Here is a 17,301-nt window from a genome sequence, read left to right on the forward strand (position 1 = left end):
CACGTAGGGCTTTCTAGCTTGATCTACTGGATAAATGGTAATGCCACGAGGAAAGCTAAAAACAATGGGTGAGGGCTGAGTACAAAGTATTCAATACAAAGTGAAAGATTGTGTTTTAATTTTGAATAGGGTGAGTTTAAAGTACTAAGTAAACATCAGAAGCAGTTAAAAACATGTCTTGTATCCTAGTTTTTTTTTCATTTTTTTTATTTATTCATTTTTAGAGAGGAGAGAGAGAGGGTGAGAGACAGAGAGAGAGAGAGAGAGAGAGAGAGAGGAGAGAGAGACAGAGAGAGAGAAGGTGGGAAGGAGCTGGAAGCATCAACTCCCATATGTGCCTTGACCAGGCAAGCCCAGGGTTTCGAACCGGCGACCTCAGCATTTTTGTATCCTAGTTTGAAGACCGTAGATATACAAGTGGCAGTGAAGTAATGGAATGAGTGAGATTGCCCAGACCAAGTGTACAGATATTAATCAATAGCAATATTTTATCTTGAACTAAGAATATAACCAATCGGACTGAGTAAAGGGGAAGGAGCCAGGGAAAAAGCAGAATATGAGCAGTCTGAGGTCAAGAATAGAGAATTACTGCAACAGGAGAAGTTAGGCCATATGGAAGCTTTGGTGATGAAAGATAGACATTGCACAAAGTATAAGTAAGATGAAGACTGAGAAAAGACCCTGGGATAATTCAATTTAGTGAATGCTACTAACGCCAGTGAAAGTCTTGTCTTAGCAGAGTTATGGAGTCAGAATGCACTGGATTTAAGAATGACCCAGGAGGCTGAGGGATGGGTAGGAATGTGCAGCAGTGCTTTGGTAATGCTCTAGTTCTGTTTGGTACACCCATATGTTCTTTTGTGTTCTGGATGTTATATTAGAAGAGAAAATAAAACTTTTAGAAAGCAGAAATTAGAGCTTAGGGAGAAAGGATAGCAATAAGATACTACTTTTTAAGATTTTTATTTGTGAAAGGAAAGAGTGTGAATGGATGTTAATTGAGGTAGACAAAATGAAGAAGTGTTACAGTGTGGAGACTCTTAGGATGCTGAACAGAGGCCCTGCTAGGTGGGGAGAGATTGAAGATAGGAAGCTGGACAGTAATTGATATAGAATAGAGTGGGGGAAGCACAAGGGGAAAGGTGACCTTTCAACAAAAATAGAAATATCTCCCTTTGAAATCTGTAAATGTAAGGCAGAATGAATATATTGGAAATGACAAAAAGAGAAATGAGAGAACCTCATCTCCAAAGGTGAAAATTAGGAGTTGTCAAATTGTCAAGTGCGTTTACAAGATTTACTGAAAAACAGATTGCTGGGCCACAGCCCTAGAGTTGAGATTCTGGGATAGGGCCTAAAAATTTGTAGTTCTCACAAGATTTAAGGTGATACTTGTGGAACTGACCTGGGGACTACATTTTGAGAACTTTGGCCTAGATTTTATCAATCAAGTAGGAGGTTAGGTCAGCTGCTGAGAATAAGGGAGAGTAGACCCTCTGCTCTTCTTTGAAAGGCATGTATTGTCTAGATATCCATGCATTAGGTTTTGTCTAGGGGCACTTTTTTTTTCTATGCCAAGCCAACTAACCTGTTGTAGGATTGAATGTCCTTGTGTTAGATAACAGTGCTGCTTTGAGAATGCTCACGTCTTAATGATGCAATAGAACTATTGTCAGTGGCATTTTCCCATCCAAGTACTAACCAGACCCGACCCTGCTTAGCTGACCAGATCAGGTGCACTCAGGATGGTATGGCCGTAGATGCCCTAGTCAGTTGCATTTTCAATTGGATAGGAAGAGGCCCAGAGATAAAGGCAGGGGGGCTTGTTTCAGCATTTACCTAATAGTACACTTTTTCATAAGAAATAGTCTGGTTTCTCTCTCTCTCTCTTTTTTTTTTTTTTTTGCTTCCTCAAAGAAAATGATAAACCTGACTGGGTAGTGGCTCAGTGGATAAAGCGTCGGACTGGGATGCGGAAGACCCAGGTTTGAGACACCAAGGTCGCCAACTTGAGCGAGGATTCATCTGGTTTGAGCAAAAGCTCACCAGCTTGAACCCAAGGTCACTGGTTCAAGCAAGGGGTTACTCGGTCTGCTGAAGGCCTGCGGTCAAGGCACGTATGAGAAGGCAATCAATGAACAACTAAGGTGTTACAATGCGCAACGAAAAACTGAATGATGCTTCTCATCTCTCTGTTCCTGTCTGTCTGTCCCTATCTATTCCTCTCTCTGACTCTCTCTCTGTCTCTTTAAAAAAAAAAAAAAGATAAATATCAATATCAGTTTGCCTTCCACCTCCTTCTGTCTGAGGGCTGTGCTTTGCTTCTCTAAATGTGAACATATGATTCTATTTGGGCATCTATTAACTTAGGTGTGACGTCCTTAGTGTTCCCTGTCCCAACTTTCACCTCAGTTGGGGAGAGTGGTGCCAATCCTCCCAATGCTTTCTGCAAGGCTGGAAGCCATTGCACGGGTTCTCATTATCACAAAGGGGGAGACCGGTCAGTCCGCTGAGGTGGTGGCTCAGAAACATGGTTGTACTTTATTGTTCCCACAGTCTGTTACGAGTTTATGGTCTGATGAGGTTGTCAATGAAAGTATTTTATACTTTTGGGCTGCCTCTCAACTACAAATCCTAAAGCCCTGTTTTAAAGATCAAAACAGCCCACAGATGCTGTGCACAAATGCCGTCCATTCAACAAGAGCTGGTGTCAGGATTGGAAACTGACCCACACATCTGTTGAGCATTTACCAGGCTTTTCCCCACCCACTAAAATCTTTTGGCTACAGAAACAGCATTTCTGACTTGTGCATCAAGCATTGCAGTCTGCAAGTAAGCAATTCACAAAGTCCTTCTTCCCCCGGGTACCCCATCTCAGGTATGTGAGATAATGGACAATGGATATTTAAAATCACTCACCATCCCCTTGACACTGCATTGCTTTATATATTCTGGGATCAATCAGGTCAAAATTATTATATTAGCACATTGGAAGTACAGGTTTTATGTAGAAAGTTCTTAAGATAAGATCTGGCCTATATGATTCTACTAAGTATAATACTTTACAATACAAATAATATTCTTATTATAACACATAATATATAAACTCCTTCCCATCCCATATTTTATTTAAACTTACCTCCACAAGAACCTCGTGAAGTGGGCATTAGTCCTTAAGGCAGTGGTTCTCAAAGTGTGCGCGAGGGTGCACTGGTGTGCCCTAGATTTCCAGGTGCGCCCTATGGTATTCCAGAGAAATATGTGCCTGTTGGGGACCAAAAAACCAACAGAGTTTTTAGAGTTTAGATTTTTGGGGAACATATGTGTGGGGAATTGACTCTAAACTGACAGTCTGCCCAACCCCCCACCTCACTTGCCTGATTAGGTTGCAAAAGGCTGTTAAGCTGTGGTGCTGGATTGTTTACACTACCCCCCATGTTCCCCAGAAAGACTGGAGGCAAGTTTCTTCTATCCTTTGTTTGGTGTAAAGTTAAGATGATATGTATGGTGGGAGTTTTCTGCACTCAACACAATTAAGAGTAAAAAGAGAGGAATTCTTCAGTGTATTGATGAGGAAATGAGAGTTTGCCTTTCAAATATGTACCTAAACATTGAAGAAATCACTAGGACACATCAGGCTCATGTTTCTCATAAACACAAGAATGAAAAAACTTAATACATTTGTGCCAGGGCCTGCTGAATTTACTAAATCTTACTAAGAATGTATCTGTGTATATAAAAAGATAACTTTTTTGTTGTTTTTTTTATTTTTTAACCTCTCTTTTTTACGAATTCTAAAAAGTGTAACAAAAAATGTAACATAAAAATGTTTTTAATGTCAGAATAAATTTAATTTTGTCATATTTATTTCGTTAACCATTAAAGCACACTTGGACTTTACATTTTGTTCTTTAATATTTGACTTAATTATTATAACATATTTCTCAGAAATTTGTATATAGTGTGCCTACAATTATTTGTAGGATTTTAAATGTGCCCTGACTTCAAAAAGTTTGAAAATCACTGCTTTAAGGTAAAGCGAAACAAACAAAAATTGCTTTAATCGAAGTATAATCATTGATGTATAGGTTTCACAATAAAGACTACATTTTTTAAAACTGAGGTATAATTGATACATTATGTTTACTTCAAGTATTCAATGTAATGATTCAATATATGCATATATTGCAGAATGATCACCACAATAAGTCTAGTTATCATCCATCACCACACATAGTTACAGAATTTTTTTTTCTTGTGATGAGAACATTTAAGATTTATTCTCTTAGCAACTTTCAAATATGTGATTTAGATTATTAACTATAGTTTTTGTGCTATACATTACATCCCTTGGTCTTATTTTCTTCTTTTATTGGAAGTTTGCACCTTATGACTCTCTTCATCATTTTACCCATTTCCCCCCTTCCCTACACATTTTCTTTATCCATTCATCCATCCATGGATACTTAGGTTATTTTCAGATTGTGGCTATTGTAAAGATGCTGCAATGAACAAGGGGTGCATACATCTTTTTGAGTTAGTGTTTTTGCTTTCTTTGGACAATTCCCTGAAGGGGAGTTGCTGGATTATATGGTAGTTCTAGTTTTAAATTAAAAAAAAAATAAAGAAGATTCATACTGGCCTGACCAGACAGTGGTGCAGTGGATAAAGCGTCGGACTGGGACACAGAGGACCCAGGTTCGAAACTCCGAGGTCATCTGACTTGAGCACAGGCTAACCAGCTTGAGCCCGCATGGGGCTTGAGCATGGGATTATAGACATGACCCCATGGTTGCTTACTTGAGCTGGAAGGTCACTGACTTGAAGCCTAATGTTGCTGGTTTGAGCCCAAGGTTTCTGGATTGAGCAAGGGGTCACTCACTCTGCTGTAACCTCCTGGTCAAGGTACATAACGGAAAGCAATCAATGAACAACTAAAGGTGCAGCAATGAAGAATTGATGTTTCTCATCTCTCCCTTCCTGTCTGTCCTTATCTGTCCCTCTCTCTGACTCTGTCTCTGTCAAAGAAAAAAGAAAAGGAAAAGAAGTTTCATACTGTTTTCATACTGGTATACCAATTTATATTCCCTCACTAACAGTTTATAAGTGTTCCCTTTGTTTCACATCCTTGACATTTATTATTTCTTGTCTTTTTGATAATAGCCATTCTATCAAGAATAAAGTGATATCTCATTGTAGTTTTTTTTTTATTTCTCTAATAATTAGAGATGTTGAGCACCATTTCATGTACCTGTCGGCCAACTGTATGTGTTCTTTGGAAAAAAAATGTCTATTCATATACTCTGCAATTTTTAATTAAATATATTTTTTTGCTATTGAGTTGTATGAGTTCTTTATATATATTGAACATTAACCCCTTATGAGATATGTAATTTGCAATTATTTCTCCCATTCAGGAGATGCTTTTTTATTTTGTTGATGGTTTCTTTTGCTGTGCAGAAACTTTTTAGTTTGATGTAGCTTATTTACTTATTTTTTCTTTTGTTGCTTTTGCTGAAAAGACTTCTGTTTTGATGTTTGATGGCTGATAGCATTCAACTCACTTTTTCTTCCTCATCAATAGGTCGTAGGAAAGCCTTCATGAGTTCATAGGTGTGAAAGGAGAGAGAAGCATTGCTGTAACAGTAACCCCAGATATGTTACATACAATAGCATTGGTGCTATTATGAACTGTAATGATCAGCAAATTCTGAGTTATTCTCTATCCTTAGTAAAAATATATGTTTTAAAAACTGTTTGCAAATTTGCTCTAGGCTTGGGTAGGAAGGTTGTGTTTATCTTTCCTACTTTTCAGTGAAATTACACTCAATTTTACTGACCATAAATCCCAAATGCTCAATTTACCTTTTTTTTTTTTTTTTCCTCCTGAAAACACTATTATAAATAAGATTTCTCTTCTGGTCTGCTGTGAACTTTTTTTTTTTTTTTTTACAGAGACAGAGAGAGAGTCAGAGAGAGGGATAGATAGGAACAGACAGACAGGAACAGAGAGAGATGAGAAGCATCAATCATTAATTTTTCGTTGCGCATTGCGACACCTTAGTTGTTCATTGATTGCTTTCTCATATGTGCCTTGACCATGGGCCTTCAGCAGACCGAGTAACCCCTTGCTTGAGCCAGCGACCTTGGGACCTTGGGTCCAAGCTGGTGAATTTTTGCTCAAACCAGATGAGCCCATGCTCAAGCTGGCGACCTCGGGGTCTCGAACCTGGGTCTTCCGCATCCCAGTCCGACGCTTTATCCACTGTGTCACCACCTGGTCAGGCTTCTTTTTTTTTTTTTTAATTAATTTTTAGACAGGAGAGAGAGTGAGAGAGAGAGAAAGAGAGAAGGGAGGAGGAGCAGGAAGCATCAACTCCCATATGTGCTTTGACCAGGCAAGCCCAGGGTTTTGAACCAGCGACCTCAGCATTTCCAGGTCGACGCTTTATCCACTGCGCCACCACAGGTCAGGTTGCTGTGAACTCTTAAAGTCCTCAAATTGAGAATATTTCCCACTGTGACCTTTGATTAATTGCATCCATTATATCCTTCTTTCTTACATTTACTTTTATTCTATAATGGTTGGGGTGAGAGATTATGAGAACAACTCCTTCCAGATGCATTATCTCATATGGAATGGCATGACAGAATTTGAAAATACTGCACCTTCTGGCTTTCCTTGTGCAAGTGGAAATGTCTCTATACTAGTGTACATTATTCCTGAGAAGGAGACAGAAAGCAAAAAAAGGAAGGTTGAAAGGATGATCCAAAATGGTTCCGAATGGTTAAGAGTGATATTTTGATTTTTTCAGTTTGAGTATGCGAATTGGCAGGGTTTTGCCAGAAAAAAAAATCTATCACTGCAGCTCAGGGCTTCAGTGTTCTTGAAGGTTCTGGAATAAGTCATTGTCTCCCAAGTCGACAAAAAGCAATTTATGGTGAGAACCATCCTGTTCCTCTTTACTCCCCAAAGCAGTGAGCACACGCAGAATGAGTGCTCTGTGCCACATAAACACTTGAAAAATCGTGAAGCTCGCTAAATGCTTTTAAAACTGTGAGAAGCCACATAAAAATAAGGGATTATGGTTGCTTTCAATGAACTCCTTCAAAGTCTACACTGAAGTTATCTTTCATCTAACGTCCCATTTCCCTGCATATAACTCCCTTGTTCTAGCCCGAGACTCACCCTCTCACTCACTGCAGGGTCCCTTTTTCATTTTCTCCTTCTTAGCTATCAACATTCCAGCCATCATTCTAAGCTTGCCTTGACTGCTCACTGTGAAGAAGCATATCCCACTACTCCAAGGTTTGGCCTGAAAGGTGAATCTCTCTGTGAGGAAAACCATGGTAGAAACCTGTGCCTTCACTCTTGTTCCCTGATGTTCTCCTTTCTCACGGGAACCCCATTTCCTAGGATGGAGTTCTCAAACTTTGGTCTCTAAGCCACAGTATTAACATCCCTGCAAACCTTGTTAAAATAGAAATGATGGGCTCTATCCCAGACCTATTATATGTATTAGAAACTCTGGGCCTGGGGGCTGCGATCTGTGTTTTAATAAACCTTGCAGGTGATTCTAAAGTTTGAGAATCACTTTTCCAGGTCTGCTGAAGTTTGAAAATCACTGTCCTAGGGAACTTCCTGCTGACTCCCTTTGATGCCCCCCTGTTGGCCTCAGGGGGTGCTGCGCCATTCAGCACTCCAGGCAAATAAACTCTTCATTGCCACGGTGCAGAAGGGACATTTAACTCTCTTACCGGCTTGTCCATAATAAAAGGAAAATGAATTTTTAGAGTGTTGTACAATTAGATACAATGGTTTATAAAAGATGGAAGTATAGTGGCTAAAAGAACCAGTTTTATAGTCAGACAAACTAGGCTTTGAATCTCATTTTTTACTTAATCATATTGATATTAAAGCTCTGCCTCTGTGAAATGATGATAGTAATAACCACCTTTCAAAGCTGTTCTGAAAATTGGGATGATAGAAGTCAAGCATTATAGCAAAGTGCTTGACTCATAGAAAAGGTTCAGTAAATTATAACAAATTGTCATTTGGTCATCATCAGTTCCTAGCTCCCTGTTTGCAGTAGATCTTAGGGACTATTTCTCAGGCCACCTCCACAGGACATAGAACAGTTTTTGACACTGGAATTCGGAAGTACCCCTAATCATGTCTCCATCCTTGAAGGCTATGCCAAGAGAGATGCAGGAATTTTCTTTTCCGTGTCTGACATCCATAGTCCAATTTCTAGTTTACTATCTCAAGACCTTCCTATTATCTAGGCTTTTATTTTAGGGGAAACATCAGGCCCATTTCCAACATTTATAGGGCTTGGTGCCAGAGTACACATTGGAGGCCCACACAACATATATTTATATTTATAATTTACAGAGCAAGCTAAAAAGTTGTCTTCTGTGTAGGCAAGTTAATAACCCCCACCATACCTGAGACCTGTGAATATGATACTTTATATCAGGGGTAGTCAACCTTTTTATATCTACCACCCACTCTTGTATCTCTGTTAGTAGTAATATTTTCTAACTGCCCACCGGTTCCACAGTAATGGTGATTTATAAAGTAGGAAGTAACTTTACTTTATAAAATTTATAAAGCAGAGTTACAGCGCCCTGGCCGGTTGGCACAGCGGTAGAGCGTCGGCCTAGCGTGTGGAGGACCCGGGTTCGATTCCCGGCCAGGGCACACAGGAGAAGCGCCCATTTGCTTCTCCACCCCTCCGCCGCGCTTTCCTCTCTGTCTCTCTCTTCCCCTCCCGCAGCTAAGGCTCCATTGGAGCAAAGATGGCCCGGGCGCTGGGGATGGCTTTGTGGCCTCTGCCTCAGGCGCTAGAGTGGCTCTGGTCGCAACATGGCGACGCCCCAGAGGGGCAGAGCATCGCCCCCTGGTGGGCAGAGCGTTGCCCCATGGTGGGCGTGCCTGGTGGATCCCGGTTGGGCGCATGCGGGAGTCTGTCTGACTGTCTCTCCCTGTTTCCAGCTTCAGAAAAATTAAAAAAAAAAAAAAAAAAAAAAAGCAGAGTTACAGCAAGTTAAAGCACATAATAATAATTACTTACCAAGTACTTTATGTCGGATTTTTGCTAAGTTTGGCAGAATAAATCTTTATAAAACAACTTACTATAGTTAAATCTATCCTTTTATTTATACTTTGGTTGCTCCGCTACCGCCCACCATGAAAGCCAGAACGCCCACTAGTAGGCAGTAGGGACCAGGTTGACTACCACTGCTTTAAATGATGAAGGGACTTTGCAGATTAAAATAAACCCTTGAGGTGGGAGGTTATCCTGGGTAATCCAGTCAAATGAAGTCCCAGGAATTCTTATAAGAGGGGGCAGGAAAGTCAGAGGAGCTGTGACAGCAGCTGCAGTTGGAGTAGCTTGGTCCATGAGCAAGGAATGCAGGCAGCCAGGAGACGGGGAAAGCCAGGAGATAGACTCTCCCCTAGAACCTGCAGAAAAAGCGCAGCCCTGCTCACCTATTTTGGACTTCAGAACTTCAGAATTATTTGGTGATATATTTGTGTTTTTTTAAGCCACTGAGATTGTGATGATTTTTTTGCAGCAGCACTAAGAAACTAATAATTATCTTACCTTCATAATAATAAAAAATATAAAAATGCATACACATGCTTTTTATAAGACTGCAAGTTGATAAAATATCAGTGATGTTAAATTTAATGATTATTTTGCATAATGAATGGTCTGTGAAAGATCCAGTGATATTTAAATGAATAATATAATGAAGATAAAATTTATTAATGATTTTTATTTTATTTCATTAAATTTTTTGCCTTCATTTCAGCATAATAATAAGTTATATCATCAGGATAACTAGTTTTTAATAAGTATTGCCAAATTAGACCAACTGTCTGGAGTTATTATAGTTCCTGAACAATGTTTTTTTATTACAGTTGAAGAATTTTTGTTCCTCTGAAGCAGTGGCAACTAAATTGTCATTAAAACTGGTAAAGAATGCTTAGACTTAGAAATAAACTATTAACTTACATATATGTTCACACATTTTAAGGGGATTGCATATTATTATGATCTCTGGAAAAAAAGCAAATATTTGTTTTAAGTAAATAGATTAAAGGTGAAGTAATTAAGCAAAGGAAAAAGAACTTATAGACACAGACAAAGGTGTGGGGATTGCAGGAGGGAGAGGGAAGCTGAGGGGAGGTGGAGGAGGACAGAAGGGGAATAGACAATGATGGAGGGAGACTTGACTTGGGGTGGTGAAAAGAGTGCAATATAATATGTAGACTTGTCTGCCTGAAACCTGTATCATTTTATTAATCACCCCAATAAATTTAATAGGCTCAGTGGTAGAGCGTCGGCCTGGCGTGCAGGAGCCCCAGGTTCGATTCCCGGCCAGGGCACACAGGAGAAGCGCCCATCTGCTTCTCCACCCCTCCCCATCTCCTCCTCTGTCTCTCTCTTCCTCTCCTACAGCCAAGGCTCCATTGGAGCAAAGTTGGCCCAGGTGCTGAGGATGGCTCTGTGGCCTCTGCCTCAGGTGCTAGAATAGCTCTGGTTGCAACAGAGCGATGCCCCAGATGGGCAGAGCATCGCCCCCTGGTGGGTGTGCCAGGTGGATCCTGGTTGGGCGCATGCGGGAGTCTGTCTGACTGCCTCCCCGTTTCCAACTTCAGAAAAATACAAAAATAAATAAATAAATAAATAAAAATTTAAAAGATTACTGTCATGTATAGATGTGATTTTCCACAGCCATAAAACAATATCTAGAGCAGGGGTAGTCAACCTTTTTATACCTACCGTCCACTTTTGTATCTCTGTTAGTAGTAACATTTTCTAACTGCCCACCAGTTCCACAGTAATGGTGATTTATAAAGTAGGGAAATAACTTTACTTTATAGAATTTATAAAGCAGAGTTACAGCAAGTTAAAGCATATAATAATAATTACTTACCAAATACTTTATGTCAGATTTTCGCTAAGTTTGGCAGAATAAATCTTTATAAAACAATTTACTACAGTTATATCTATCTTTTTATTTATACTTTGGTTTCTCTGCTACCGCCCAGCATGAAAGCTGGAATGCCCACTAGTGGGCAGTAGGGACCAGGTTGACTACCACCGATCTAGACACATGGAGTTGTACTTATGTGTATATATATATATATATATATATATATATATTTTTTTTTTTTTTTTTTTTTTTTTGTATTTTTCTGAAGCTGGAAATGGGGAGAGATAGTCAGACAGACTCCCACATGTGCCCGACTGGGGTCCATCCAGCACGCCCACCAGGGGGCGATGCTCTGTCCACCAGGAGGCGATGCTCTGCCCCTCCGGGGCGTCGCTCTGTTGCGACCAGAGCTACTCTAGCGCCTGGGGCAGAGGCCAAGGAGCCATCCCCAGCGCCTGGGTCATCTTTGCTCCAATGGAGCCTTGCTGCAGGAGGGGAAGAGAGAGACAGAGAGGAAGGAGAGGGGGAGGGGTGGAGAAGCAGATGGGCGCTTCTCCTGTGTGCCCTGGCCGGGAATTGAACCCGGGACTTCTGCACGCCAGGCCGACGCTCTACCACTGAGCCAACTGGCCAGGGCCTACTTATTTTTTAATATTAATCCAATGCTCAAATACTAAAAGAAAACTTTAAAAAATAAAAAATTGATACTTAGTTTGTTCAAACATCTTACTCAATTGAAATTATATCAAGTCCTTTCTTTTATTCTTAAATGAGAAGTGGGGAGGCAGATAGACAGATTCTTGCATGTGCCCTGACCAGGATCCACCTATCAAGCCCACTATGGGGAGTTCTCTGCCCATTTGGGGCCGTTGCTCGGCAACTGAGCTACTTTAGTGCCTGAAGCAAGGCCATGAAGCCAGCGTCAGTGCCCCGGGGCCAACTTGCTCCAACCGAGCCATGGCTGCAGGAAGGGAAGAGAGAGATAGAAAAAGAGAAGGGGAGGGGTGGAGAAGCAGATGGTCACTCCTCCTGTGTGCCTTGACCAGGAATTGAACCCAGGACATCTACATGCCAGGCTGACACTCAATCACTGAGCCAACTGGCCAGGGCCTCAAGTCCATGAAGGGCCAGAATATAGTCTCAATTTTATTTGTACATCACAGTTCTACTTCTTAATGATTAGGCAACATTTTTCAGTTCCTCTTTCTAATTTTTTTACATTTTATTAGAGGTCATCATATTGCATAATTTTATGTGCAGTTTATTTTAATAATGAAAACACTTATTTTCCAAAAATTTAAAAATGCTTTTTTAAATTTATTTATTGATTTTTAGAGAAAGGGGAGAGAGAAAGAGATAAAAAGGGGGTAGAAGCTGGAAGCATCAACTCATAGTTGCTTCCTGTATGTGCTTTGACCGAGTAAGCCCAGGGTTTCGAACTGGTGACCTCAACATTTCAGGTTGAAGCTTTTATCTACTGTGCCAGCACAGGCCAGACAAAAGGAAATGCTTTTTATTCTTTAAAAAATGAAGTAACCAAACCCATATCTGTTTTTGTTTTTGTATGTTTTTGCTAAATTTTAATAGCATGTAACAGTTTCTACCAAAATATTACATAGTATTTCAAATTCAAGATTAATGATATTTTATACCAAACACCATTATTTGTTTCTACTTGAGGATATTCTGTTGTTTTGCTTATTTACTTATGTATCTCTTATCATGATTAAATACAACCTTGTACCTCTGACAGCATTTGGTTGGGATTCCTAGTATGTGCTGTTTTAAGGGTAAATTGGTAAGTATTTTATTAAGTTGTTTCATTTTGGGCAGGTCTGTAAAAAACTTTATGTAATATTTAAATTGCTTCATATATTACCATAATTAACAGCCCAGCTGTGACTATATCTTCTAGTAACAAATTGAAATCACAGGCTGTCCATGCATGAAGAATGTGTCTGGAATTTTGAGCAACATTCTATCTTGAAAACCTCTCTCTTTACAACTGTTTAGCACCAGTATTTTAGACATACCCTATGTAGTATTTTAAATTATTAAATCATGTGGAAAAGTATTTACTGTTTTAGAAAATTTAAATAACTCATTCAGTATTTCATAAAAGTAAATTTTTTTCAAATTCTAGTGTCTAGTGTGTATCCAGTTGCCAAGGTATAGCACTTCGTGCATTTTACACCTAGCTTTACATATACACACATTTACTGGTAATACAGATTGTTTAATATTACAAAGTGCTCCATAGTTTCCATGCGTGGCTATTAAATCCTGCGTGGATCTGTGAATTCCTCCAGAACCATGAGCAAAAACATAGAGATGCTAGAAAAAGGAAGCTGGCACTGCTGGAAAATGATATGCTATTATCAGAAATTCTATTGCATTTATTCTAAATGAGAAGAATATTGCAGTATTTTGTATTTTCTTTCACCACATAGAAGCCATGTCTGTCTCCATATCAGCTGTAGCACAGCCAGAAAACTTTTGGTATTATGACACAATGACCTTTTATTTTGAAGATTAGAACAAGAAATGCAGAGAAATGCTTCTTTGGAGTGTGGACAATTTATAAAAATGCTCTCTGAAGTCAATCATGGTACTGGGGAACATCCATACTTCTAGGGATGTTTCTTTCTCTGTGCACAGATGTGTCTTCCTCCTAATGCTTGAAAAAAAATGAGATCAGCAACAAAAGCATAACCCATTACTATAACATACTGAGCCAAGCAGCAGGTGTGTAAGCACTAACACACACACACACACACACACATACACACACGCAGACACGCACAGAAGTGAAGAATTTATGTTGCTCAAGCTAGCAGTAATAGCAGTGAGACTTGGGATTCGGGCCCAGGTCTGTGTCACACAAAGCTCGTTCTAGTACCCCGGCCTGGTTCCGTAACAGTAGGTTAAACAAACAAAGAAACAAACACAAGAAACTAACTTTTTAATTGAACTTATTGAGATGACATTGGTTCACAAAACCATACAAGTTTTAAATGCACAACAAGTTTTAAATGCACAACTCAACAAACCACCATCACTGCCTTGTGCACCCTCTGCCCCTAGCAACATCTCTTCTGTCCCCATTTTCCCCACCCCTGCCCACCGCAACCTAACCCTCACCCCCTTTCCCTCTAGGAGGATTTTAAACTTCCTTCTTCCATTGAGCTTCCATCTTAACCACACCCTTTGTCACTCAAAACCTGCTCTTATTTTGCTTCCCTGGGTAAGGTCTCCTGATCCCTCTTTGAACTTTGTAAACATAATTCTGTTGCATGGAACACATCTATTAGTCATCTATTGAATCATATGCTAGTCACCTACTGATCTCTGAGTTCCTTGAGGACAGAGACTGTGTCTTACTCATTTCCACCTTTCTGAGAACTAATCGAGTGCCTGGAATATATTAGGTGCTAAACAAATAATTTTTAACTAAATTAAATGGAATAATAAAAAAGTTACTAATTATAAAAAAGAAATCTACCATATAGCAAATACTGTATGTATGGGCAATAACATACTGAAATCATTCAAATGCCTTTAGGTTCTGCAGTGATTGATTATCCACTGGGATCTTTTAAGAGGAATCCTGAGAAATTCCACAGGTTTTGTGTGGGTTTTTTTTAGTACCTTATTTAAAGATGGGCTCTTCCATACTGTCAGCAAATTCTTCCTGATATATCAGCTGAAGCAGTACCTTCTGAAAGGCAGGCTGCAGCTCTGAGAAGGCTGCTGGAACTGCCAGTTTTAGTCCTTTGGGGTATATTTAAGGTTTGAATACATCTTAACTCAGCACATTTTAAAGAGCAGTATTTTTGGTTTCTTGGGCTAATAGTCCTGTTTTAGTTCAGGAAGCAGAAGGTGTTGGGTTAACTAACAATGAGAACACCGCACTGTTTTGTCTCTGAAGCCTTTCCATCAAGCATTGTCCTTTTCAAGCAAAATCAGTCCCTCCTTCCTCCATGTTCTCAAAGCCTCTCAATTTAAAACACACACATGCAGGCCTGCAGGCACCCACACACTCAGAACATTCAATCATGTATAAACGCTATTTTCGATGCAGATCTAGAAAGAGATATATAGACTGTAGTTCCTGTGTTTCTGAGAATTTCCCCCTTATGGTTTTCCCCAGTGACTTTCCAGTGACAGCAGCCTCTCTTTCCAACAACATTTGTGAAATACCCGAATAATAAACGAGATAAAATGAGGTGGAGCTACCTTTGTTTCTATCATTGTGAATGTTTGTTTATACATGTTTGCTGGTACATATATGCAAGATTTTCTCTAAGGAGTATGCATTGGTGACATTGCTGGCTAAGAGGGTATTCACATTTTGAACTTTACTAGAAAACGCCAAATTATGTGTCAAAGTGGTTGAAAATGGACACTCCTAAAAGCTTTCAAACATTTGTTTGAAAGTTTCTATTTGTTTATTTCTCTCTGACCCTTTATATTACCAGGGCTCTTAATTTTTGCCAATCTAGTTGATATGTGTTGGTATCTCCTTGAGACTCTAATTTGTGTTAGTGAAGTTGAACAATTTTTCAATTGGGTCTTTGCTGTTCTTTCAAAACTTCAATTTTTTTTCTTTTTTTTCTTTTTCTATTTTCTGAAGCTGGAAACGGGGAGAGACAGTCAGACAGACTCCCGCATGCGCCCGACCGGGATCCACCGGCACGCCCACCAGGGGCGATGCTCTGCCCACCAGGGGGCATCGCTCTGCCGAGACCAGAGCCACTCTAGCACCTGAGGCAGAGGCCACAGAGCCATCCCCAGCGCCTGGGCCATCTTTGCTCCAATGGAGCCTTGGCTGCGGGAGGGGAAGAGAGAGACAGAGAGGAAGGAGGGGGGGTGGAGAAGCAAATGGGCGCCTCGCCTATGTGCCCTGGCCGGGAATCGAACCCGGGTCCCCCGCACGCCAGGCCGATGCTCTACCGCTGAGCCAACTGGCCAGGGCCTCAATTTTTTTTCTTGCTTGACCTAAAAGTAATTAAAAGATGGGCATGTTGATATCATTCATTCTGGTGATGATAGTATCTTTTTGGAGTTCTATCAATTTTTGATTAATAATTTGAAGTTATATTAATATAATTTCAGAATATATATTATATATAATATACATATAAAACTGATGCAATATACTTTCTATCACTATATTGTGACTCACTTTAATGCTAATAATGCTATTGTCTTTAACTCTATTTTGTCTGATATTTTATTGTTGTTTTTTTGTTTTTATTTAACATACATTTATTTGTCTAGGGGTCCTTTGTCCATGTATTTACTTTCAAATTTCCATGTTTTTATGTTCTAGGTGTGTCTCTTTTAAAGTATGTATATTTGCACCTTCTGTCTTCTGGTTTCCATGTTGTTTAGAAGATTGTTCTCTGGTGTGACCACCTTCCCCTTTGTAGGTGATCTATCTTTTTGTTCCCACTGCTTTTATTTTTATTTTTTCTCCTTTTTCAAGTTGAGAAGAGGGGAGATAGAGAGACAGACTCCCACATGCACCCCAACCAGTATCTACCTGGCAACCCCATTTGGGGCTGGTGCTCACAACTGAGCTACTTTTAGCACCTGAGGTGGAGGCTCAATGGAGCCATTCTCAGCACCTAGGGCCAATAGGCTTGAACCAATTGAGCCATGGCTGTGGGAGTGGAAGAAAGAGGAAGAGAGAGAGAAGGGGAAGTGGGAAGGGTGGATAAGCATATGGTTGCTTCTCCTGTGTGCCCTGACCAGGAATAGAATCTGGGACATCTATACACCAGGCCAACACTCTACCACTGAGCCAATTGGCCAGGGCTTGCTTTTATTTTTTAATTCAGCTTTTTATTCTGAGATAATTATAGATTCATATGTCGTCAGACACCCTTTACCTAGTATACTCTTTACCTCGTTCCCCACAGTGGTAATATCTTGTAAAACTTTTGTGCCCTATTGGTCTTCTTTGTAATTTTATTCTTCACTTCTTTAAACACTTCAAACTTAGTACTTCTATATTCTGTACTGGACAATTCCAAACTCTGTATTTCTTGGAGTTCCCTTTTGCTCCCTGCTGCTTACCTTAATGTGTTTGTGACATTTTAATGTGTGCTTATTAATAGATTATATTTATGTGGGAATCATCCCAGCTTAAATTGGGGTGACTTCCCTCCAGAGAGGCTTTGTTTTGCTGGGAGCCAAGGATGCCTTTGACCCAGAACCATTTTAAGACCCTAAGGGTTTAACAAAGGAGTCACAGGCTTACTTCCTTTCCATCCACATTCTTTGATAGTGCTGGTGGGGTTGTTGGCTTCCAGGCCACTCTGCCTCTCCTCAGTTCTCACGGCTCAC

General features: G+C 40.0%; 1 protein-coding gene across 1 annotated transcript in view; it reads left to right on the forward strand.

The window, feature by feature from the left end:
• Window positions 1-17,301, forward strand: part of PDE4B (phosphodiesterase 4B) — a 523,623-nt gene that overhangs the window by 37,850 nt on the left and 468,472 nt on the right. The gene's annotated exons all lie outside the window — the stretch shown is intronic.

The sequence above is a fragment of the Saccopteryx leptura genome, chromosome 3, assembly GCF_036850995.1.
Source record: "Saccopteryx leptura isolate mSacLep1 chromosome 3, mSacLep1_pri_phased_curated, whole genome shotgun sequence".
In the NCBI taxonomy this organism is placed as follows: domain Eukaryota; kingdom Metazoa; phylum Chordata; class Mammalia; order Chiroptera; family Emballonuridae; genus Saccopteryx; species Saccopteryx leptura.